At 40.9% G+C, this 27,179-nt stretch overlaps 1 protein-coding gene across 3 annotated transcripts in view; it reads right to left on the reverse strand.

The window, feature by feature from the left end:
* b3gat1a (beta-1,3-glucuronyltransferase 1 (glucuronosyltransferase P) a) overlaps positions 1 to 24,036 on the reverse strand; it is an 89,262-nt gene extending 65,226 nt beyond the window's left edge. For 2 of the 3 annotated variants that reach the window (XM_085429801.1, XM_085429800.1), the window contains exon 1: positions 23,454 to 24,036. The gene's annotated coding sequence lies outside the window, so the exon portion shown is untranslated. The remainder of the gene's footprint in view (positions 1 to 23,453) is intronic. The other variant, XM_085429802.1, reaches the window with a different exon arrangement.
* Between the last annotated feature and the right edge of the window lie 3,143 nt (positions 24,037 to 27,179).

Genomic DNA, 27,179 nt, shown 5'->3' on the forward strand with positions numbered 1-27,179 from the left:
ACCACACAGTAGAGGTAAAATAGCAAGAGCTGACGTAATCTGCTGGAGGTGACATCTGTTATTCTAACTGGTGAGAATGACAGTGAAGATGCTACTGAATGCCTTCATGCAGTTTTGTTTGTTTCCATCGTTGCTGGATTTCAGAATCAGAGTGTAACAAAAGCACACTCACATTTTAATTTGCATGTCAAAATTTCTTCCCAATAATGGTCCCAGATGAAAAGGCAGGGCAGAGTGATTCTGCTTCGGCCTGTGAATTCTTCTGCAGCAGCGCTGACCTCTGATGATGTATCAGGTTACCTACATATTTCACTCCACAACTGCACTCACAGTCTGAAGTCAAATGTGGCCACTGGTGCAGTCAGGCAAACACCAGGAAAATCCCTCTTACATGCTCTAACTATTGAATCCTGCCCAAGCTGCAATTATATTCTCCCTCAGGAACTCTCGTTGACACCTTAAAAAGGTAATATACCTTCTGCAGTAGAACACAATCACATGGCTCATACTCTTTTGTCTGCATAATTGCAAGGGCTTGGGGAAATTGAAGAGCTTCGGTACACATTGAACTGGAAGCTTAAGTAAGAGGGCATGCATTAAGGAGAACACGAACACTCTGGCTGGATCGGTACTGCTACATAATATTAACCAGAGAGACTGCCCCCCATAATAAAAACGTGGTTAAAAGTTCCTTCACTGCATCATCTGACAAACAGTGGGAGCTGAGCAGCATCACAAACTCATTAATGGGCAGGTTCAAGCATTTTAGAACAATTTATAACCATCCATCTTATTAATTCGGGTCAAGCTTTGAGTCAGAAGGGGGAGGAGGCACTTCTGGCTAGAGAAGATTTTCACTGCACGAATCTCTACTGACAGGTCAGATCAGAACACAGGAATGACGAGGCATCCACCCCGTCTGCCGTCAGCAGGACTGACAGAGCGCTGTCTGCTACACTCCTCTCTCTCAGGCAGCACTTCACATTTGATCAGGGAATTTTGACCTCTGCATTCCTATAACACAATGCTTCCCGTTCAGTCACAACAACGCGAAGACTTTGAATGGGTTGCATTGTTGTATTTTGTCATGTTTCTCAGGTCTTTGTCTGAATTTCTACGAACATTATTGCTAAGGATTGTCTTATTGCATTGGAGTCACACTGGGTTAAATATGTACACTTGGGTTTTAAGGGGTATTTATTATTTTCTTCTTTTTTTTGGGTTGTATGGAAGCCCCAAACGCAATTTCATTGTTCTTGACAATGACAATAAATAAATAAATAATAAATACTAAATACTAAATACTTCGCTGGTGACTGCAGAGGGTGTCGTGAGTTGACACTGCTCTGAGCTACAGTGACATTTCATCTCGATTTGATACGGCGATGTGGCCACTTGGCGAAGGATGCATTTTCAATCCATTGACCGGGGAGCAGAGCAAACATCATGCTCTGCAGAAAGGATGTGGCTGAATCTATAGTGATAGATTGGGAGTCACGGTAGTTCATTTATCCGAGAGCTGATTCGACAGGACTGCGAGAGGCTCCTGTGCCTGTTTCACCCCCAAAACTTTTTAAAATGCAGAGTCCAGCACATTTTATGCTCCCCTCAGGCTCTGTTTATGGAAAGTCTTTCAAAGACATCTGTGGCAAACATCAGTCAGTCGCATTGTGTTATTTCAAAACAAACCAACTCTCTATAATCTTTGAACAAGTAATAAAAAAACCCACAACCTATTGTAATTGCAGATTCCTGTGAATTAATTTGATTCACTCTCATCATGCGCTGGACTGTGTGCTATTAGAGACAAGCTCAGACAGATCAAACCTATCAAACAGCCCATCATTTGGTCCTGAAAACACCTTCCCTCTGCCAGGTTCCTGAGGACCCTACATGGGAGAATGGCTCTGTATTAGTTTCTCTGTTCTTTTCACTTAATTGCTGTCACGCTGTCAGCTTGGTTGACGCGAAGACACTGAGACCATCTCGCTTGCAATATGGGATTTCTCACCATTAAGAAGTTCTTCTTCTAATTGCAAGTGTCCTAACAAAGAGTTGGATATGCTGACACGGCAGATCACGCTGCAGACACTGGAGGAATTGTGGTGTAATTGCTGACTGACTTTTCTTAAGAGCTTGTTTGATGTAATTCAGAGGTAAAGAATCTGTTTACAAACTGTAGATGTTAGCAAAGATAAAAAACTCTCATCTGCATATTTCACTGTGCGGATTAATGGTGGGAGAGATGCCCGTTCTGATAATCTCACAGAATCCAATTACCTTTCTGCTAAGCGCCTTACCTTCAGTGTGTGAGAGGATTGCTGCATATTACACACAATATGTGCACATATAGTACATACAGATCTATAGGTTTGCTTTATTCATGCAAATATATGCAGTTATGTCTTCAGTGGTTGTGGGAATTATCTCTATTTGGAAACCAACCTGTCATACTGAGATGGCAGGTTCACCGCGGCTCCCTGTAGATGCTCAACCATGTGTAACGCTTGCTTAAGGCAAAAAAGAAGAAGAGGAAGAAAAAAAAGTGGCTTCATGAAATGATTGGTAGGATGAACTGCAGCAATGTGTGTAAGAGACTTAGAATTCCTTACTACCGAAAAGCTGGGCTCAGTGGGAGTGACTGACATTGAAGTTGGGGGCGTGGAGGTCTCAAGCTTAATCTATTATCTGACCTCAGAGGGGAAAACTGGTGTATTTTTTTGACAATTTTGTGCCTGCTCCACATAATAGAAACCCATATGAGCAGGTAAGGAAAGCCCATCTCCTAATACGATGTATTTGTTTTTCCGAAGCATCCTTCTGCTTCACAATTTGCTTGCTGCAGCCGTAAGGGAGACATTGTTAGTTTTGATTTTTAAACCCGTGTCTGTAAAATGTCTTCAGACCGAGTGCGAGTGAAATGTAGAGACAAAACAAAAGCATCGAGGAGGTACTGCAAAGACGACAGCAGTCAAAATGAGAAGGTCTGCAGGAAGTTAAGGCGAATAAACCAAGATGACAATTTTCTTTGAGAGAAAGGAAACAGTGGGATCAGAAAGATTTCTTTAGCTATATTTTTCAGTTAAGTTCAATCAAAGTGAAAAGTGGTCGTAGAATAGTTTTGTTTCCAAAACAGCCCTTTAAAATATGAATGCTGTATGTTATAAAGCGTTAGGCTGATTCCAGGCTGAGTCATAATCACTGCTGCTTTAACATCAGTTAAAAGTTAAGAAGTTTTACCTAATAGGCAGATATATACGTTGCATAGTGCAATGCAGTTTCTTGAGAATCTCTTTTAAACAAGAGACAGCCAAGCAATAAATTCAATTATACTGAACAAATTTCGAAAATCCAATAAATTTCCATATCAAGCTGCTTTGAGCACTAAGCACAAAGTGCAATTAAACAGCTCTGTCTCTGTAAACAAAGCTAAACTTGCGTGCGCAGCAATATATCCACTGTGATTATTTACCACCCTGAGCACTCAGAAAAAAAATCAATAACATATGCAAACATCAAACCAAACACAGTTTGCAACTCAGCCTTCATAAAACAAATGCAGAGGCCGAAAAAAAATCCTCTAAAGTACACCGAGACACTTCACAGAGCCACTGATGATAAGAATTATCCGGGGAAGTTTAAGGGTTTTATGGATTCCTTTGCATTTGGGGGCATGGGCGGTTTAAGCTGCAAAATGAAAGTCAGAGCCAAAGTCAGTTCATAATTAAGCTAATACAAAGTGTGTGCATGTGTGTGTAAGCCCATGATTGCCTTGGTCCTTGTGTGTGTGAAGGAGTGAGCGGGAGAGATAGCTCATGCACATCTCCGCTGTCTTGACATTTAAATGGACGCTGCTCAGCACAGGCTTTGAGAAACCAGAGAAAATAGCCAGTTTTAGCCCTCATATTTGAATTTAAACCCGCATCAATCAGAAGCTTTAATACTGACACTGAATAAAATGACCAAGTAATGTGAATGGGTCACCCATAGTGCCAGAGTAACTGGGAATTAGACTATAAGCCAGCCGCTCTGAAGCGTTTTAGCCTCTTTTTTTTTTGACTCTTAACTCATTGTGTGACTGAGTCTCAGCAATTCACCCGCTGTAAGCCTTCAGGTAACTGGGAAAAGAACTGCAAAATACTAGTATTAAAGTAACTGTTTCACAAGCCTGGCTTGTGTAGCTATGCTACTGCATGGCTGCAACATGATCCTATAGAACAGACTAACAAGTGACAAAGTCTCCCTACAAATGGGTATCATAAGTGCAGGTTGGTTAGCTAATTAGCTAACTAACAGTGTTGATAAATTATGTAAAATTTAAATTGACCTGTTATTAGGTTTTACTATTTCAACTCTGTCAGCTCTTGATTCTATGTCTTCATAGGCTCAGGTAATCAAGCTACTTTATTTATAAATGTGCTTGGTAAGACAGTGTAGACAGATGATGGACATACCTACTGTGACATCATCCATTGGTCTTGTTTAAAAAAGGGTCAGGGCAGAAATACATTTTTTATAGACTTCTATAAGATCTGAAGTCTTTTTTTTTGTTTTGTTTTTTTAGCTCCGCCTATTACCGTCTTCTGAACTTCAGGTAGAATTATGTTTAAGGTTTTTCCCCAACATCAATACAAGTTGTATTGATATTTAAAATGTAAAGCTAATTACTGATGCTAATGTTAATTTAAAGCTAACCATGTTGGAGATTTTTGCTATTTACAAACTTGTTATTGTTGTGTTTGTTGTGCAAAGACTGGTTAGTCACATCGAATAATGACAGCAGCTGTCTAAACTTTACATTATAGAAGTCAGTCTTTATGGTCTCACCACCCATGTCGATGTGCTAGACAGCCCTCTGCAGAGTGGAGCACTTAGGGAGTGCTGTTGTTACAAAGAGTGTATCACCTCGACTGCTGCTGCTATCTAATTTCTGGACAGTCCCACATTTATGCAGCATTAAAGAAAGCTGTAAACTCTCCTTTTTGCCAGAGTGTCTTTATGTGCTCTGTGAAGCTGTAAGAATAGACCGTTTTAGGTTCAGCTCTCAAATCAATATAGTTTGCTGTTTTCTGTGGGCATAAATATATATGCTTTTGAGTGATAGTGTAAAAATTCAGATCTATCTGCGCCTAGGTGAATTAGGTTGTTTAGAAAGGCAGTCATTCTTCAAAGGCTTTTTCAGAGCTTTGAAAGAAACGTGGAATCCCATATTTCTATGTGAGTTAATTTCTTTTCTCCTTTCCGACCAGCGCACTCTCCTCCCATTTCAGCCGACTTCTAACAATATGCAGCGAAGACTCCAGTTGATACCGGCCTTCAAATATAATCACTTCTCCCTGATGGCTGCCTCCCCGCGCCTCCAAATACAAAATGTGATTTACGTCTCCACGCGTCTTCACAGCCCGCTTCAGCCACATCTGTCTCATTCTCGCTGCACACTTTTAAATGCCAATTTGGGACCCTACTGAACTCGGCTTAAAGTGCAAAGAGCAATTTGTCATGCAGTTCATTGCTCAAGACAAAATGTAGAGAGGCTTTCTATAATCCCGTAGCGTAGGGAGCAGCCAGGGGAAGCACATATGGATTTAAAAAAAATATAAAAAATAGCCAAAGCTCTTGCCCCCCAGAAGATGTTTTGGTCTTCATCTGTCACTGGGGCCACCGGGCACGAAGTGGTTGTCTGGTTTTGATGAATGAGCGAGGGCATTTGTCCTTAAGCTGCTATTCACCAGCTTCTTTGGATGCGGAACATTGAAGACAGACAACTTTTGTCTGGAAGACTCATGTAGCAAAGGATTTGACTCCCAGTCTGATCAGACTGTGCAGTGCTACAATGCATTTTGTAATTTTTGCCTCTCCACCCAACCACAGTGGATTTTTGTCAAACAATCAGGATGTGGCTGAAGTGCACACTGTTAGCTTTAATTCACAGGATGTAACAGAAGTACTGTTTACAGCAGTTGTAGCAATTTTCATACACAGTACCCCGTTTTCATTCCTAAATGTAATACATTTGCTGATGTCACTGATGACTCATCTCTTGGACATCGTAGTGAGACAGTCTCCAGTTGTTGGATAGCGGAGTCCAGAAGAAGCCCACAGCTTAGGAATAATGCAATGTGATTTGTAAATCACAAAACAGCAAAACAATCATGGTGGACAGTTTAGTTTGGGGTTTTTTGAAATTCTGTCAGGTGCTTATCAGAACATGCCACTTGAATGTGAAATTATTTGTTTCTTCGCTCAGCCTTGAGCAGCTCTAAACACATCAGATGTTGAGTGGAATGAATGACCTCAAGGAAATGTCGCTCAAAATACCAACGAAGGCAATACGAGCTCTGAGATAACGCAAATACAGAACCTGTAGATGTCCTTTAGTCTCGCATGCCGCAGGTAGCTTTGACTGAGCAGAATATATCCTGTGTGTTTGTTGCCCCAGCTGTTGCAGAATTCCTGACCCATCAGACGTCTGCACTCACAGGAACAGAGAAGAGCAAATGACGGTCCCGTCTCCTCTTCCTCTTTCAGAGCTGCTGAGCAAAATGTTACTTGTGTCTGACACCTTTGGGAAATTAATGCCTGTACTGTAAATGGGATTTGGATTAATGCATAATCTATAGACAGCAAGCATGACAATCTCTGCTAATAAATCTTTGCTAATAAAACAGCAAAGAGAAAAAAGTGATTAATTTTCATCAGCTTGTAAGTCCGAAACTTCTGAAGCACATTTGTTTTCAGCTGGTAACACACGAGAAGTCATTTTGGATTTCATGCATCTACAATTAGCTCTAAATCCCTACACAAATTGGCTTTTATTCCCAGATAGGTAGCGATACCATCATGCCTCTATATCTCAGATGAGACGGTGTAATGGACCCGTCTCTCCGATGCGACACTGAATTAACCTCTTGCATACCTTAAGTTCACCTAGAGATAAGATTGCTATTACTGGAGGTTCTCTCTGTATATTACCCCCATGTACTATCTCTTTCTCTCCCTGTTGCCTGTCTTTCTAACATATCCCTCTTCCTTTCCAGTTCAATTAACAGTAATAGAGCTTGGGCGTATTGCTTTTTGTCCGTTCATCCTCACAGCTTATTGCCTGCTTCATCTAACACCATACTATGGTGAGATTGAGTTAAGGCCCAGTGATATCAGAGGTGCTGTGTCAAGGTGATTCCATGTGAAAAAACACCCGCGTGAGCACTCTGGCCTCCAACTGGTAACGGTCTGCGAGAGGTGCTTCATATCTGACACGTCTCTTTAATCAACTTCAGTGCCTTTAGGCAAAACAGAGGTCCAAGCAGACAAATTGAGGCTACTGGTTACATTGGAAAGCTGGATGGGGATGTATTTTGGTACCTCGGAGAGAAAAAGAAATGGCTCAGGTGGTCTAAGGGCGCAGGTCTTCTTTCAGAGAATACAGACCTCATGCATGGCTTCTCTTAACCTTGAGATGTTTCCTGGGGCAAACAGGTTTGAGTTAACATTTCCTGTCAGTATTCAGTTGTGAGAAAACTCAGTGTTGGTATCTCTGTAGGCCTACGTGCTGTGTGTGCTAATCTGAGCCAGAGGAAAATTTTCAGTCTTTGTCTTTTTATTTTTTTTTCTTCACCCCCTCTTCCTTTTGACATCAGGGGATTTTGATTAACGAAATCTCTTGCCATGTTTGTACAATATGTTTGGATTCAACCACTGTTTGCAGTTTCAAAGGCTTATTAAATTTTATTGCCTTGATTGAGATGTAGGTGTACATTTCCCAGCTACTTCAGTTTTATTATTAGTTATATTTTGATCGCTCTTTGTAGGTATAAGTGATTCATGATGGTGCAATTATGTTTAAACGAGAGAGGGAATAATGTCAGGATGGAAATTATTTAAACCAAGTCAGTTGTGTGTTGAATTTCGACTTGAAAATCAAAACTCCGAAAAAATACACAACTCTGTGTGGACATGAACAACCCCTGATATTTTAAGAAGTGAACACACTCTATGCGTGTGGCATTTATTAGACACTTTGCAGCTGTATACCAAGGCTACAATGGTACTGAAAAAATGTATTTTGTTTGGATCCTAACACTCCTAATTATTTCTACCCGCCAACAATGGAGGAAAGTGTGAGCGAGTTTTATCGATTGAGTGGTTAACACCCAATCGATAAAACTTCAGCAATCACAAGGTATTCCTAAGATTGGTTTGTTATTTTTGTTCCTTCCTTATGGAGCCAGGACAGTACTACATTGTTCTTAATCGAGTGAGGAGCTGGTTTTTGAAGCTACTTTGGGCACACTGCGTTTATCAGATAACTGAAGCTTAACGCGGCTTTGCAGGATACCCTTTCTTCTTTTTTTCACTGGGTTAAACCCTCTTACATTTAGCCCTTTTGGCCTCCCTAATCACTCATTACACAAGCTCAGGATGAAAGCCAGGCACAAACAAGTAACGAAACAAACTAACAAAAATCTGCTCGTGTGTGGTCGAAAAAACAAATTGTCATCCCCTTTGCTTGGTTCAGGAAATGACTTTGGTGATCTGGACAATTTTAATCGATCTGGATGCTGAAGTAATCACCGCCTTAGACCACACTCAAAGCCTGTCTATTTCGATCCCCATGAAGCCATTGCCTGTTTATTTAATCTGTTAAGCTATCTGCTTTTGACATAATGCTTGCAGTTTTATTATTCAAGTGTTTTTTTTATTCTTTAGTAGCACTGATCACCTGTTTTAATAAGATTCTCTGCAGGAAAACTACAACTTTGCATCTGCATAGATTTTCTTTAAACTAACACAAAACAAAGCACACTGATGTTTAACTCAAAACGGAAATCAATGAACTAAAGTGGGATAAAGCATTCTTGCATGTTGTTCTTGTTTGAGAGAGCTTAACAAATGGAGAAAAAAATGTAATTACACTGAAGTGAGCGCTGATGAGATTTTGAAAGTGGAACTTCACCGCTGTAATTTTTGGTCCAAAAAGAAACAAGGATGAAATGTGTAAAATAGTGGATTTGTCTTTGTTAAACATAGGTTTGACTATAGAACAGTGTCTGAATGTGTTTGATTCCTATCAGCACAGTGTATAGGACAATGTTTGCATTATTATTATTATTATTATAAATGGGTAAGAGTAAGAGATGACCAGGTTAAACCAGCATATTCAGCCACAATTCATACATATCAGAATGACTGTGAATGAATATGAATATCTGCTTCTAAGCTATAATTTTACAGCAACTATTAAGCAGAATATTCAAGGGATGATATTACAGCTTTTGGACATCTTAGAGAAAATGGATTGTGACAAAGGCGTCTGGATGGAGTTAATTTTATTGCTTGACTGATTATAGCGTGATTTTGGCTGTTATCATCAACTCTGTCTGACTCATGTCATAGCTGGGGCCCAACACAATTGTCAGCAGCCCGAGATTGTCTGCTAATATTAGTTATTTCTCAATCTATCATCTGCAAAGGCCCATGAATTAAAATAAAAAAGTGCAGAAGAAATGGGAGAAACACCCTTCAGACATGTTAGGAGTGTTGATGTTGCATAGTTTGTCCATCAGAGGGCACTCTGCAACATGTGTTTGGAGTGCGGCAAACAACAATCAGCTAATCCGAGCTGTGGAGTAGAGCAAATAAAATAAATGGCTAATGGTGTCAGAGAAATATCGGAATATTGGATTTTTGTCTCCAAAATCCTTTATCAGCCGGGCTCTAGTCAGAGCTGTGTAGTCTGCTTATGCAAGCTAACATCACAGGCTAACTAGGCTTGCCATGTAACCCTTTTAATGTCCATCAACACAGACACTGCTTTTCAGTGATAATTTCTGAGAATATGCAGACAATATAAAGAAAGTATTCAACCAAATGTTTAAATTAAAATCTGAATGTGAAAACATATCTAGATTAAAGCCAGTTAAATATAAGTGGGGATGGCTTATGTTTATAGTCACCCACGTCCCATTAACATCAAGGAGCCTATATGCTTTGATCGAAATCATAAGAGTTTATAAAGCCATGAAAACATGATCCTAGATGATCCGATGATTCCCAGTGAAATATATAAAAAAATAAAAATTGTATCTTCTTTATGACCAGATTCATCTTGGCTGGACAATATTTCCTGTGACAACCACAGAATCACCTTGGTAACATCATCCTTGAGAGCCACAGAAAAACCCACAACTTGTTCACGAAGCAAATATATCCGGAATACAACGCTGTGACCCTGAGAGACACACAAACACACCGTCATCAAAGGCTCACAAACAGAAAGACACACCAGGACGCCTGATGCAGACAAGGTGTCTTAGTAGTTACAAACAATGTGAGACATCCCAAGACTGTGATGGAACTTCTCTCAGCAGGATATGTATTCTAATGTAGCTCTTTCTGCCTTGATTCCTCACTGTCTCTTCTGCATACAGTAATGTTTGCCTACCTTGCTGCATTTTACCTGCCGTCTAAAAGTTCATCTCCACTCTGTGTTTGCTGTGCTGGCCTCTGACCGCTACTAATTATAAGAGCAGCAGCAGGCAGATCTGGCAGTGGCCTTTTAAACCCACCTACAGTACTATATGCTAAGCAGTTATAGGTTAAAGGAAAGGTCTACTCAAAAAGAATATTGCAGCCACACAAAGTGACTATTCCTCTGCTCTTTTGGCAGTAATTCTAAAAGAGGTCACACCAGAAAAAAATTCACTTCCTCTCCTGTGCACAACCATCAACCATCTCCTTTAGTGCTAAATATGAATATTTTTTAGCACAGCATGGTGCTGAAATATGAGCCACACAAGCAGGAATCCATATCCATTATCATGGCATGCATGCTTTTCATTTGCAGTGTGGCGTGGCTGAAACCATATTGATTTCCCAGTTTTGAATGTAGTGCAGAAGCCTGTTTATTTTTGCTACACTCAAATTTAGCATCATCGAGGCCTCACTCGAACATTGCCAATCACCATGAGTCATGTGGTGATTAGCATCACTGTTGCTGCTGCACCGTACAACCACTGAACCGTGGAATCAGCCAGTTTAGCGTCTTTTGAAGGAGATGTGTACTACATCATTTTTCTAAAGTACAAAGAGCATGTGATTCCTTTAGCTGAAGCTTGGGCTTCTTACATAACTCGTAGATTTAAGCTGTGCCTTCTAGACTTAACATAAAAACACTTCTTTGAAATTGAATGAAGAGCTTGCTACAGGATTACAGTTTAAACAGTATTATACTTTACAGTTGCTATATATGAGTTCACTGTTTTAAATGTAGGACTGAGCAAAAAAAACAAAAAAAAAAACAAGAATCATTTGTGATGATGCTTAAGCTACTTAACACTTTCACATATTTAACTTTTAATGATTAAGCCTCGTTTAATGTAGGAGATCCTGCCTTTCTAAAGTGTACTGTACAGGCCACATAAACATATATGTTAAGCCTTTAACGATAATGCACCTCCAAACACAAACACACAGATGATCTTTTGCGGCAAAAGGAAATGTCAGTCTCATGGGGAAAGTCTGGACGCAAATGAAAAAGCCTCTCTCTTTGAACTGTTCATCTGTGTAGGAATTGTAACAACCCTGCCACTCTGCTGCCTTCCTGCCTAAAGGCTTATCATCAGACACTACAACAAATTAATTTTTATGCACTTGGACACTGATGAAATTTTGTGTTTTCCCTCTAAGCCTTTGGAGGCACGTAGACACTGGCACACCCGTCCCCTTTGTCCTCTGCAAAAAAAAGTTAATAATGCCATACTCTACTGTACTTTATCTTCCACTCCCTATTTTCGGTGACTGATGAATCTCCCCCTCGTGTCCTCTAGTGTGCAGACAAGACTTTTAGTGACAGAATCGTAAAGCAGTCAAGTGAACACGCCCCCTGTGAATGCCCTTCTAGGAGTTTGGTCGTATTTCCCTGCAGTCGTGCTTATCGGAGAGCGTGAAAAGGCTTAAAATCCACCATGCTCGATCTGTGTTTCAAACGCTGTCCGTGCTGATAGAAATTAAGATGCAACATGGAAAAATACAACTCATGTTGGAATATTGGTGTGTAAGGTCAAGCCCCAGGGAGTGGGACAAACAAGTATTTAGCTTCTTTTGAACCTTACAAAGTATCTCACGCGTGACCACAATTATATGAAATAGTTTGTCTCTGGACTCAATGTTTCTAATTCACCGCCTTAAACACGCTCAGCATTTAGCTCCTGGAAAGGCACTCACAGGTGCCCGGCCCAGCCGTTTTTATCCTCCCCTAGTTGTCTTGTTGAAACATAAAGCTTTAATTGGTCAACCTCAGTAGTTGGAATATCTATCACTGGCCAATGAGCCAAAACTGCAGCAGCTACAGAAAATAGTTCCCATGCTGATGGTTGTTCACACTTGTAAACTGCTGTTAGGCTTTGTCACCATCTAAAGTAGAAGATTCTCTGCCATCTGCTAATTCTAGGTGGCCTGTTACAATGCCATTTTCTTGTCTGTTTTTGAAAAAAGGTTTCCTTAACAGTGGTTGTTTAGCAGTAAGTATCTAGCTTGTCAGATCTCATCGTGAGTGTTTGAATTGACCACAATAACCCTTATTGCAGTGCTGGGTATAAAGCAGCTCCGTGCAGTGGAAGAGGACACAGCTCTCTTCCCAGCTGAAACCGGAGCTTGGTTTCTTTCACCGATCCTTTGAATATGAGCGTGTCAATAGAGTCATTGCACATGGCTGCATATGCCCCTCTGGCATGATTCCACCTCGGCTGAATCGATTCAGACTCTGTTTATCTCATTAGCTTGTAGCGCGTAATCAATCACACAAGGGCATTCGTTTCGGGCCTCCAACCCACTGCATATTATAACTCGACTCCTTCCATCAGTGTGAACATTGTTCTGTTCAGTTGCGCCTACCAATAATGCTAAACTGAGCAGCTTGTAGCCACGCACAGCCTATTGGCATTCATTCAAATTACAGAATTTGTGTCTATGGAAGTAAAAAACAAAGGACATGCATACACACAGACTCACTTTAACTGATAAGGTGCTCGCTGCGGGTGCATTTGTGTTGCTGCAATGATGAGCTTTCATGTTGCCTAGTGTTGTTTTCATTCAATAACAAAGACACTGAGCTAAAATTAAATTTGCTATGCTTAATGAGAGCACATTATACCACAGTTTACTGCTAATTTAACATATATGAATAGTAGAAACAGACATTCCCATATAGATTTGTGTACATAAATCGTATCAGGAGAACAGATGCGAGATTACTGGACACCACATAGCTGAGGCGGGTTCCAGCTGGGCTCCGCCTGAGGCCGGGCATCAAGTTCCACGTTTGAAAATGTTCACACAGCCACTTTGATCAGCGCGCAGCATTTTGGACACACCGCACGTTCACACGGGTGCGTCATCAGGCAGCACAAACAATTATTACGCTGTCAGAGATACCTAGATGGCATTTAATGCAACTACCACTTTATCTACACAGTAACAATTTACAGAAAGCTTGTCTAGCATTCTTTTGCTCCATTCCCCCTGTACTTTTGCAAAGATGAGGTAGACATGAATAAGATATTTCTCAGAGTCTCTCACGGGAACAAAAAGGACTACAGTGCTGATTCATTCTCATTGAGATCCTCTCAAACTGCGCTGGAATCTAAAGAGGAAACAGTATAATAGGTCCCTCAGTGCACTGCTCTATTGATCTGTTAAGAACACAACTGGATAAGTCATTCAGAAATCACCTGCCTTACAGGGAGACGGCTAAACTTGATGACAGTGTGTTCCACCCTGCAATGCATTACTCTCAGGTCAGGTCAGTGACAAAGATGCATTAGGATGTGTTTATTTTTCAATAGACCCTCATTTTCTACTGAAAATTGTAACAATCCATATATGACATTAATTCTAGCTACCCTTTCAGTCCACTTTTTTCACATTGTCTGTGATTATAATGTCTCAAAGCCCAGCTGCTTTTAGTGATCATCCAAAAGCAGCATGAAAATGCGTTATAAGTGGTTCCCATAGTTATATTACAGATTGTGCCTTTTAAATGCTGACCTTACAGTAAAATGAACATCAAGGCCATGCTATGAAGTGCCATGAATGCCCATGCTGAAATAAAGTGCAAATTGTGCACCATGACTGCACAAGTCATTGCTCAGTTTCTGCTCTAGTAATTTCTGGATATGTTTTAAGTGATAATGATAATATTCATGGCCATCATATCTGCAGTCAGATGGTACGGACAAGCTCCGTAGCTGTAGCCTAAGGGGCACCACGCAGCAGCCCTCAGGACTGCAAATAAAAACTACAACTTAGTTAGCATTAAGTACAGAGAAATTAGACTCGGCATCTGTTGACGTTCTCCATGTTCTGAAATATAGACCTTGAAAGCCTGCTGTCGTTGAAGTCCACGCGTTTCATAATGTGCCAGTCTTCTTTGGCAGAGAGACTTAACACTTATGAAATGATTATGGAAATGATTACAAGCATGAACAGTTTAAGCTCTTTATTTTGTATCTGTATTTCACAGTTTGTTCACGGTAATTAACTCTTATAGCTGAGAAGCTTAGCAAATTAACGCCGGTCAGACTTGCTGCTCCCTGCTCTTATTAAGCTCAAAAATTGAAGCCCAGAGCAGAGAAGGTGATAAATGAAAAGACGCTCCAACGGGTCAGCTCGTCCTTTTCAAATTTTGACTTTAACTTGATCGTAACAATTAGTCGCAAAAAGCACGTCACCTCAAAGCGGGCCTCTCATCCACAGATGCCAAAAGCAACAACAGAGACGATATTTCATACGCAAAGTAAACTTACTAAAGTGGTTCAAACCCACATTTTAATAGTATATCAGCGGCAGCGGGGACACTTTGCATTGATTGCCAGTGGGATGTAATTGGCACCCACTGCACATGAAATGCCACGCAGTCACGTCAACTAGAACAATAACAACAGGCTAGTTGAGGCCTGTCATGTCTCACTCCTCGTTATGCATAAGGCAGTGTTTTTTTGGAACATGAAATCCTTCTTCCTCTCACTCATGTCACCCCGACTTCTTAAAGTGGGCATATTTTCAAATAGTTCCTCTAAAGGTCCATCATAACAAACCTAATTTAACAGTGAAATCAAAAACGATGAATTTAATCACTTTTGGTCCATCTTGCTTGATATTGCTGGTCTTCATATGTAAATTTCTCACACACGGAAGAAACATTCATTAATATTTAATCTAGAGCAATTCCCGGTTGTAAAGGAGTGTTTATCCGTCTCACTAAGTCAAAACAGTCACAACTGCTGCATACATTAGCTCGAGTAACTCTGAATAGGAAAACCAGACAGGCCTCACTGTGCCAATCCTATTTCATACTGTGTGACGAGGATGATTGCGCCATGGCAGAAAATGAGTTCAGCACATCCAGCACTGGTGGATAAAATGAAAAAAAAAAAAGATAAAAAATACAAAAAACACAAGAATGTCATGGTTTTAAATAGTGTTTTCATGGGATAGATTAGTAAATCCGATTGGTCTCAGATCTAGAAAATCATTTAGAAAATTGACGCACTAGTAGCCTGGCATTTCTTTTTATTTCACACTAAGCTGGTTTTTGCAAAGGTCCACAACTGCAGCTTACACTGTGAACTGTGACAGAGAGACAGAATCTCATGCACGCCCTCAAAGGGTCAGTCAGTTTATTATGAACTGTAGTAGTGAGGCTGGCATTGTTCTCACCTTGTAAGTCTGTCTGTGTGTGTGTCATTGCAAAATGTGGTCCTGGAGACCAGCTCCATGTACTGTGGCAGGAACTGTAGCTCTGCTTTGGCAGGTGTTAATATGGCCGCCTTCTGTGAACAGAATCTGCAGGGGTGTAGTTTAAGGAAAGTATTTGCCAATCACAACAGCGTGACTCAAAGATTTATTTTATTTTATTTTTTACTTAGTGAATATTAAGTGTTTATATTTTCAAGCCCAATTCCAAAAACGTTGGTATGGAAGTGACAATAGATTGAGATTAGCAAATCTCATAAAGCCTATATTTCACTTAAAATGAAACTCATAAAACATATTAAATGTTTAAGCTGAGAGAATTTATTTTGTTGAGAAAACGATAAGGCCATTTTTAAGTTTGATGTCTCAAAAAGGTTGCAACAGGGACCAAAAAATGTCTGTAAAAATAGGTGGTGTAGCTTATTAGTTTAACTGGCAACATGTCAAGTCAGTTGAATTCACTTTTATTTACATAGCACCAAATAGTCACATAGCAACAATAGTCACTCGAAGGTGCATTATGTTGTAAGGTAAAGAGCCCACAGTGATGGTAAGAAAGCCTCAGCAATCAGACGACCAAATATGGGCAAGTACCTGGCAACAGTGGGAAGGAAAAACACCCTTCTAACAGGAAGAAACCTTTAGTAGAACCAGGCTCAGAGACAAGCAACCATCTGCTGCGACTGGTCTCAGGTAAGTCAATAACATGATAGAGAAACACAGTCTCTGTCTGTCAAACATCCAGTTTCTTAATAACATTATGAATGGAGCTCAGCACAAATGAGATGCAGCCTACTGATGAATTCTCACGTCTAGCACCATCGTTAATTCTAACAATGATTTCTCAAAACACATCAAGGACCTGCTTACCAAAGAGCAATTTATTTATTTTTCGTCGAGTGCATAGCATCTCAATATTTACACAATGCACCACGAAAGAGGAAAAGTGCAAGATGCTAGTCTTGGCTCCTGTATAGCTGGTAACAAAGGTGAGATATCAGGAGTTATTCTGGATGAAGCTGAACACCTTCAAAGATCACAGATCTGGCCACAGATGGGAACACAGACTGAGTATAGAATCCACCTACAACAAAAACAAGAATAACCAAAGTTGCTGATTTGTTGAAAACAAACTGTTTTTGCATTACAAAGTAAAGATCAGTGGAAAACTCAGAGAATCAGAGAAAAACCTCCATCAAAATGTCAGTTTACCTGCAAGGCGTGTTTAACAATGTAACATGTAAGAGGTCAAAATACATCCTAATCAGCTTAGAAAGATGCCTTTTCTTTTTTTGGTGTAAGCCCGCTTTGAGGTGAGCAGTTAATCAGGGTTAAGCAGAAAGCAAATTAGTCTATGCCATGTCTCAGCTGTCAGCTTTACTCATATTATTACCCATCCATTATGTCAATTAGTAGTCAATTAGAAGTTTTATGCTGAATAGACGTTGTTCTATAAATACCAATATTGATTATATGAAGCACATTCTTTATTCATACTGCTTCTGAGAAATAGCACAATCTCTTTTTCATGGGTAGACCACTTTTTTTCATTGCATTGCATTTGTTGGCTGCAGCTGGCTGAGGTTCATAAATGTGTCCATGTGTTCACTGCAATAATCTCTCAGCATGTTCAAAAGGTGATCCTTTCCCCTTGGAGAGGTGGACGGATGCTTATTGCAGTTAAAGCTGAGGGATTTACGTCAAAGCCTCTAGAATTTTCTCGAGAGGGTAATTGAGAGAGCTCGTTTGTGCCTGGGAATATGTTATTGTGCTGTGTGCTCGCCATCACTGTTGCTTAATTTGTAAGTATAAACAGCTGCAACCACAAGTAGGAGCTGGATTTTTATCAGGCGAATAAAGAAAAAAACAACAACAACAAAGAAACAAACGCACAAAAAAAGGCAAAGAAGACTCAGTCAGACATTTATATTTGGTGTTGATAGCTGTGAACAGACTCCTTACTAAAAAAAACACAAAAAACATCAGGAATGATCTCCAAGTTGGCACACGCATAAAATATTCAAAACTATATGTTATGTGTGTGTGTGTTTGTGTGATGCCTGCGTAGACCCTCGGAAATACTCCATTCTAACCAGCACCAACAGACCTCGCCCACAGTGATCACCAGCACTGTCAGGTCACATTATCATTGTGTGGACATGTTCGTGATAAGGGAAAACCCCTGTCATCATGTGAAATGATCATCTCAGCCCCCCCTGATCTCAGACACCTACTATTAAGGCAGGGAACTATACTATAGCCTCACAGCTGGCTTCATGCAAAAGCTCCCACCTCTGGGCCGAACGCTCCCCGCGATACTCGAGCTGTGCCATCTCCACCACGCTGATTATAGGTTAAGCTCATTTTGCCATGAAGGACACAAAGAGGCTCTCCCTCCTCGCTTATGCACCCAATGAAAGTATATTAAGATGGGTTGAGACAGAGAAAAAAAGGGATAAAAAAAAAAAAAAAGTGTTTTCCACCCTATACTTGGTCACTATTTAGCAGAATAGGATTCGACAATAGGGGGAGGGAAAGCTTTATTGTTTGTGCTTGCAGATATTGTAGACTGTGTGTGGCTTTGTGTGCCTGTGCATAGAGTATGCGACTGCACATACGATATGCCTCCGGTAGCATCTCTGCTCCTAATCTACAGCATGCCCGATGAATGTGAACACAACTGATACCACACTGCCAGCTGTCTCTAATAGCTTCTCTCCCTTCTTTTTTTTTCTAAAACAGCAGAACTTCCCCCAGGGACTATGGTTAGCCACAAATACACATAATGAGATTATACAAGAACAAAATAATTAAGAAAAAGGGTAAACTTATTTGAATCGTGCAGCATTACTGATTAAACTGGTAAACAGCATTACAAGCCAAAGCAGCAAATCCCCGTTGCTCATTTGATTAATGATCAGACCAACTTGTTCAGCGTATGCGAAATAAACACGTTAGCTGAAGCTGGTAAAATGTCACATTTCTTTCTTTCTTTTTTTTTTCGTTGAAAAATTTGAATTCATTTCCCCGCGGCAATACGGCAAGAAGAGAAACATACTTGTGTAGTTTATTGAACTGACACATTGATTTTCTTTTGTTGGTTTAAAATGAAAAAGAAGAAGAAGAAAAAAAAACAGATTTATTTTCATTTGACATTGATTTAGTGAACGAGGCATCTAGTGGCGGGATGCATTTATAACGCAAGAACATGGCAGCAGCAACAAAAAGAACAACCAAAGCTGAGGGTCTCCTCCCTTGGCCTGAGGAATAGTGATGTATTTGACAGGATGCAATGGTTTCCACCTGACAAATTATGGTATCTAATATATTTTTTCCCCTTTTTTTTGTTCATAACTGCAATTTAAAAGTAAGAAGTAAGAAGCTATGAAGCAATAACCTTTCAGGAGATTTAAACACTTGTTAAAAAATGCTAAAACTTGCTCAGAAAAACAAAAAACAAGAAGAACTTAATCTAGTCCCCCTCCAGGCACTCTTTTCCTTTGACTTTAATGCACTTGATTATGAGCGTCATCGCTCGCTACTTTCAAGATCCCAACCTCTTCTTATAATCTTTGCTTTTCAAACCCAATTTTCCCATTGAAGTGAGTGTTGGTATCCTACACAGTGATTATATTTGGCATCGTCCCTGAAATAGCTGTAACAAGTCAGGATGAATTCAACAGCTACAGCCATTTGGAGGAGTGGAGCATCTAATTATTTGGTGTTGCTGGTCACTCCAAGCTACTCTGGTGTACCGCGGGCAAACAACTGCTGTCCCTGGAGGGAGAAAAGCTGCTGGAGAGAAGGCAGAGAGCCTCTGCCAACGTGAGTCTGTAGAGCACCGTTTATTCTAATTTCTCTGCAGGACATTAATGAGCCAGGATAGTGGCTGTCTTAATGGGCAGCCAGACAGATTTTAAGTGCCCCGTGGAGTGTAATCCGCTGAGGTACAACAACACTGCTGCAAGGCCCAGCAGATTGTTTTTAGTTGTCATTTTGCTTTTACTTCGCTTCTATGCTTGTTCATTACAAAGGGCATGTTTTTTAGCCCGCCCTCCCCACCTACTGCCTTGGGCCATATTCAGACCGTGCCATCATTTGTTTTCATACAATTAAAAGTTCAGCTTTTGACACTGTTGCCCAGACTGAGCTTTTACATACAGTGCTAAGAAACAAATATTTATATAACAAAGAACCTTGAATCAAGTCTAAATCTCATCTGTCTTCCATTCATCCTTACCCAGCTTTCTCACCATGAACACTTAGAGACAGGGGTGGAAGATAAAGATGGGTTTAAAAAAAAAAAAAATCAACACACTCTCTGTTCCTGGTGCAAAATAATGTTTTAATAAAGTGGATAATTGGTGTTGATGCAGGGGGGCACAAAATGAATGAAAGGAATTAACAGGTGTTTTTCATAAAAAATAGGCAGAAAGTCAGTTTCTTCTTCATCATTCATAAGTAATAAACATCGCTTTCTGGTGTAATACTAGTACTTTGAGGCAGTTTCATTTTTCAATGTAAATGTGAAATACAGGCACACATTTTGGTGTTGTATTTGCTCACGACAGTGTGTGATATTTGCAAGCAGAGGTGACAAAGCCTTCTGGCAAACAGTCTGATTTTTTTCATCTATTTTATTTTCATGATCATTGAGATTTATGGGGAACAGTATACTACTCTGTACAGACACATACTGGCTGCTTTAGACTTTGTTAAGCCATATACACTGTCCTTTGTGATAAAGACAATGTACTGTCACGTACTGCTTTACCCCTCCGTTGCCCAAGGCTGGGCAGCTCCATGACTGAATCTTCAGAGGAGCTTGGTTACCTTCAAAGAGAAACCTACAACACACTCCCAACAGACATCAAACATAAATGAAAGTTGTCCAGCTCCAAAACCTTTATCTGCAAGCTCTCAGTGTAGGTAGACTTGCTTGGCATCCACCCACGTGGTGCTCTCTGTTTCTGAACCTCCGCGGTTTTGTCTCAATAGCTCTCAAAACATTTGTTCAAAGTCTAATCCCTCCGTCTTGTCAGGTTTCATACATATTATTACGCCGCGCAATGAGGTGTGAAATGCTGCTGAGCTGCTGCTGATGAACATGTGTATTCCACATGGACATTCAACACCTGCACCTCTTTAAGATTGTGGATAGTGGCGCTATAGTGTATTATATGTTAATTATAGTGACTTTTATTCTGAAGTCCTCACTGTTTAAAAAAAATCTGCTGCCGCTTTACATTAAAGCAGTGCTGTTAAAAATGTGATAATATGCTGCTGTAATCATTTGCTAATGTCTGCATGGAAATGTTTGTACGCACCATTTACGCACAGATTTGTGCATACGCACTGTTAGTAAATGAGGGCCATTGTGTGGAGACGGCTAAGTTTGGTGATATGGATTTCAAAACCTTTGTTTCTGAGCTCCTGACATTTATTTCTGAACATTTCAAGGTTTATTATCCAGTGAAAAGGTTTACTAATAAAGAAATTTGAGTGTTTACATTACCAATTAGCACTCTACATAGAAGGTTTTACAACCTTCTGGAAGACGGTGAGAAAAAGAGGCTTTCAGGCCATTCTATTACTGCTATAAAGGAAACTGGATAGTCAGGGAAAATATTGAAATTTTGGCTTTATAGCGTCGCAGAACAAAAATAATTTTGATTTATATGTAATTGTGGTAAAAGGTTTTTATAAAAAAATAGGAAATAAATCCAGAGGAGTAGATTTGTAAAACCTATCTGACTCTGTTCTGCTCTGTCCTGTAAACCATGAGCTATGGTGGCAGGTGGAAGGTGGCGGTGTTTGTGTTTATTTCTGGCCTCTGAGCGCTTTGTGTATTGTGTGGCCAAAGAGGGGGCAACCTTGAACACAGACCGAAATGACAAGCCGTCCGCTTCCATAAATGAAATACGGATGCTATTTGCTGACATTGCCAGACTGAGCTGAGACTTCATATATACACAGTCAGGGAGATGTGCGCTACACGAGCATCCCGACACCCGTGTGAGAAACAGCTGGGAGCAAATATGCACAGGTTCACTGCATGTCAGCATTAGCCCACCGTACTGTACAAAATGGAAAGAGAGGCACCAGGTGTTGCTGCAGTCATGTATGCAGACAGTGACACAGATTAAGTGGAGAAACAGAGCTATACACTTGCCTATATTTCCGTGTTGTAACTGTATGTCTAAGCATGGCTAATAGAAACACTGTCCTTTGAGCGACCACAGCTTTGGGTTCATTTCTCATTTAATGTTGCAAATGCACATAAATACACCACTTAGCTGAAAAAAAGACTATAAAAATTACTCCACCAAATCAGACAGGGAGCAAAGTGTAACAACTTATTTTGGACTGTTTATTTCTTCGAATCTGTCACTTTTTTGTTTTTTGTTTTTAATATGAGCCTGAGAGAAAGCATATTTGCCCAATATGAATGAATTCATGATGGGTGTGAGGATGCCGTGAATGTACCAGTCAGAACTTCCAGGGACAGACAACTTGATGTGTCTTGACACATGACTAAGGACTCAGGACTACAGCCCAGACCTCCAGACCTGTAACCACATGGCGCAAGATTTTCCACTTCTGTTAGTAGGCTAAGAACTCCCAGCTAACCTGCAGCAAACACATGTAAGTAAGCACTGAACCCTGCAATATTGATATTACCAATACACACTCCAAATTTGCACTCTCTTTCCCTCTTCCCCATGATGGAGCACTATTTTCTGCACCTTTCAAATTATGTACACACACAAACATCTAATAATCACAATCATCACCCAAACCCACAATATATAATGACAGCATACATACAGTACAGTTATTCTCTGCATGCACATGTTTGTCGAGCACCTGTGCTGGCCGAGAGAGCAAGTGTTACATTTTTCTCAAAGAGCTGGGAGTTTCCTGGCTGGGTGTCACAAAAAAGAACATACAGCCCAGTTAACTCAAGCTTCCCTTTTCTCAAGCCAATGCTCTTTTTTTGTTCAGTGGTGTGGACAAGTTGTTATTTTCTGTCTAGAAGGGAGTGTATAGCTCCCCAGGGTAACAAGTGAAAGTGCTTGGACTTTGCTTTTTTGAAAACAGCATCTTGTTCCATTACCAACTCTTCTTTTATACTCTTCATGGGGGATGTATATTGTTCACTAGACCTTTTAATATCTATATCTATCTATCTATATCTATCTATATCTATCTATCTATCTCTCTCTATATATATATATATATATATACACAGTAAATTTATGTTTCCATTTGCCAGCTGACTCTAAATTCCAGTCAGACCGTGTGTGGCGGCACTTCTGGTTGAGAGAAAATCTCTCCTTGCCCTTCTGCTCTTTCAGCACTCAAATGCTCATCATGAGGATTATCAGCAATTCCTTTCATCAGGGCGACCGAGACTCTTCTCCTGAGAGAGAAAGCCTGCTCACACTGCCTCTCTGCGGCATGCAACACGAATAGATTCTCCCTGTCACTTCCAGCGTGCCGCTGTTCACGGCGACCCAGGGACAAAGATGGCAATCTCCCTACTGCTGTTCCAGACCTGATCGGCATGGAAATGGGTTTATCTCTGTCAAGCTTCTACGTGCATGCTTTCAAGTGCCTCTCAGATGTATATCTGACCATGACAGCCAATCGGGCGCACAGAAAACAGAAAGATAATCTTATTTTTATTTTTATTTTTTTACCTCATTGAAAGACTTCAGAGCAACCCTGCTATTCCAGTGCATACGGCATAGGGACTCCCAATCAATCTAGAAATCCTGTTTATTGTCCCTCTTTCGCTCTTCCTTGTCCCTTGTCAGAAGAGAAGCGGCATTCAAAAAGCATCCCTTTCTTATATTCTGCAGTGCCAGCTGAAACTCGCCGTCATGCCTTGGATGATGGAGATAGAAAAAAAAAAGAAAGAAAGGAAAAAAAAGATGGGAATATAAAGCAAAGAGTCGACTCAAGCTCCCGGGATTTATTTTCCTCCCCCTTTCCCCCCTTCTCCTCTTCTTGCATTCACACCAAAACAGGGAGCACGGGGGGGAGACGTCAGAGTGACAGCGATGTATTTCTTTTTGCTCTGTGGCTCTTCACCTCTTCTTTCTCCTGCTCTCCCTCCCGCCCTCGTTCTCACTACCTCGCTTTTTATCCCTCTGCGTTCCTCTCTGTCCACGGCTCGTCGCTTCACACAGGAGCGGGCTGCTCTGTCGTGATGGGTGAGGAGACTCTGCCCGTTCAGGGACATCTGTGAATGTGCTTATGTTGGGAGACTAAAGTAGCCTCTTAGCTGAGGCTGAGACCACCCTCCCCCCTCCTCCCTTCCAGAGACGGGCTTTCTAATGGCATGTACCATTAAAGCTCGGAGCAGGGTGGGCTGCAGCAATGAAAGGAGCACGAGAGGGGGGTGAGGAAAGAAGGAAATGAGGAGCTGCTCAGAAGCAGGAGGGAAAGGGCAATAGTGAAACAGGAGGGAAAAAGATGCTGAGCAAAATAAAAAGAGTGGGAAAAAGTACACTGATAAGTCTTGTTTGCCACTTTACTTACCCTGAGTAAGAGGCAGACCGCACAACCTCCACTCCTCAGTGCCACTCTTCTTTACAGATCCCTTATCTCTGACAAGACAACAGCTTGGTCACGAGGAGCATCGCTGTATGCAAGAGCATATGTTGGTTTTGGCGATGGTGAATTCACTCACAGACAAAGGATTGCCTCACGCACGACTGGCTGCACGGCGGCACACACGCAGAAACTTATTGCTGGAAACTGGGTTGAATGAAGAAAATTTTGTACTCTCAAAAGAGCCATTTGGTTCTGAATTATTAGAAAATCCACAGTGTGCTTCTCTTCACGCTGCCATAGCCTCGGTGACTGGCAACAAACACCCCAGTGCCAATTTCACCACCAAAATTTCCATTCGCCTTAAATGTGCACCATCTAATTTCAGGCGTCACTGAATAAAGAGCCTGCCTGTGATGGAGGTGAGACAGCATCTGGTGCGAGGATCAGAAACGCCACTTGAGCCAGTTCACCACCTAAGGGATGCTGGAACAGGCGAGGTGGCCTTGTTCAAGTGGTGGATGTCATACCTGGAAAAATTAGCAGAGAGAGAAAGAAAGACATAGTTTTCTCTGATTATAACACATGCGTACAAAGACATCTCTATGCATGTGCTTTTAAGTCCTTTCACTATATTAAAACTCACAGACTGCTTTGCATCTCTCAAGGCAGCAGCCAAGATGGAATTCAAATCGCTGAATTACTGCTATGCAAGCAGCCACTAACACGATGTTGTGCTCATCTGTAAGCCTGAATAACCCGAAGAAAAAACCCCGCAGAAGATCTTGCGACTCTATGCCACATTTTGCTGCAAAGTGCCATGCAGTATTTTGAGCTTTAGCCTGTCGGTCGGCTCCAACTCTCATGACTTGAGCTGCCCAAAGCAAAAATAAAACAAAACACGAGAGTGTTACACAGGCGTTGGGCAGAGCAATTTATTGGCAAGGATGAGCGCTCCAGTACTGCAAAGAAAAATTTAAAGGAGGTTGCACAGAGTCCACAGAGTGGTTAGAATCACATGTGATCAAATCAGAATCAGGGGTATTGCCTGTAAGATGAGTTCTATTATTGTTATTATGAAACCTCTGACACTTCTTCTTCTTCACGGGATTCTCTGAAGACTTGAATGTTTATACTCTTTTCAAAGTGGATACAAAGGCACTTATCCTATGGTGTGTTGTCCTTCAGTGAAACTGTTTATCTGGACTTTTTATGATATGCCAGAACAAAAGACCACAGCTGACCTCCAAACAGCTTCTGATCTTATATCAGCTGAAGGTCAACTTACAGAAATAGTTCAGCAGTGTGGTCTGAGTTTCCCTTCATCCTGTGAGTTACATTAAAGAGTTTCTACTACTTTCATGCCTTCCTGGTAAGACTGCAGTCAGCAGTAAGTTACCACAAGACAGAAAAGTAAATAAAAGCAACCAGCTTTGTTTTCTCCAACAGCAACAATAATAAGCTTCTTATAGTTTTATGAACACTTTTAATATTTACATAGTCTTTTTTGTCCTTCCTTAGTGTTGCACAACAAGAGGGTTTGGGAACTAAGTTTCGGTTTTACTTTGCACTGGTGCACTGGAATGTCTGAAGGCATCATTGTGAATGTGAGCCTGAGTGCGTTTGATACATGGACCCTCTGAAACCTGCTTTTCTGCAGGTCTATATATAAACCCGACCACTCGGTTTGCAAGCAGAATATGACTGTGCAGGCAGTGCCCGCACTGGCATAACTCGTAGTCACAAAGTCAAGGCAGCGTGTGTTGACTGAACACATCAGAAATCGATAATAAGGTTTGATCTTGTAATTTATTTGCTGCGCTCTGTCTTTTTTTTTCTCCAACACGTGCCATTTCCGCATGTCAAACATGAACTGGCGTGGGCTCGTGTGTCTACATTTGTGTGTTCAAAGTATGTCATGTATGCCTTAAATCTTTGAGAGCCCTGCCATGGCTGTGGGTGGCGCCTCTTTCCTTGTTGGCGATTTATGATTTTTTTTTCCCCGCAAGCCATCTGGTGTGTCTTTTCAAGTCTAATAAGAGGACAGAGAGGGACCGGAGTTCAGCAGATGATAGAGATGGGAGTTGAGTAGGCTAGCGTGCGCGCACACACACACACTCACTCACGCACACGCAAACACACACAGGCACGAGGGCAACAGATGGAAGAGGCCCCGATATGTTGCCAGTGCTGGAGCCAGGCCCGGTGGGCAGGCCCCATTGGCCTCATTGGGGGTCCATTGATATCTAATGTTCTGACAGACTTTGAAGTGCATGTTTGAATGCAGACAATGTCGTTCTACTTTGCTTGGCAAAGTGAAACCAGTCTGGGAGTTATTGCACAAATGCCCTTCTTTGGTGGATGGTAAGTGTAAGTCTTCTTTTATTGCAAACTACAGAACACCACATTTGTTATGAAAGTATTCATTAGCCTTTCTCACTGAAATAAAGTACACATCTTTTTAAAAGGTGCTGTAGCCCAGCCAAAACAGACCTACTATCACCTCCTATTCCATCTACACAAAAAAGTATAAAGATTGAGCAATATATTTTTTTTAAGGGAGGTACTCCTTTTTGCTCCGCTGCTACATTATTCTAAATAGTGTTTTACTCAGCATCCTTTGAAAAGGCTTTTCTATTTGCATGGACAAAAACAGCCACTTGTCAGAGATGATACATGTTAACACTACAACAACAGCCCACATATATTGTGCAAAATGTGGCAGCGAATGCTAGAAACAATCTTCTATTTATGCTGTTTTGCTGCTGCTTGCGTACAAGTGCAAAGCAAAGTAAATCCTGCAAAACCTCCCAATATATGGATTAAATGTCTCTGAAGTGCCTCATTTTTCAGTACAAGAAAGGTAACTG

The sequence above is a fragment of the Copadichromis virginalis genome, linkage group LG14 (genome assembly GCF_057382275.1).
Source record: "Copadichromis virginalis isolate Kocher_CV1m ecotype Utaka linkage group LG14, C_Virginalis_male_GT1.1, whole genome shotgun sequence".
Lineage (NCBI taxonomy): Eukaryota > Metazoa > Chordata > Actinopteri > Cichliformes > Cichlidae > Copadichromis > Copadichromis virginalis.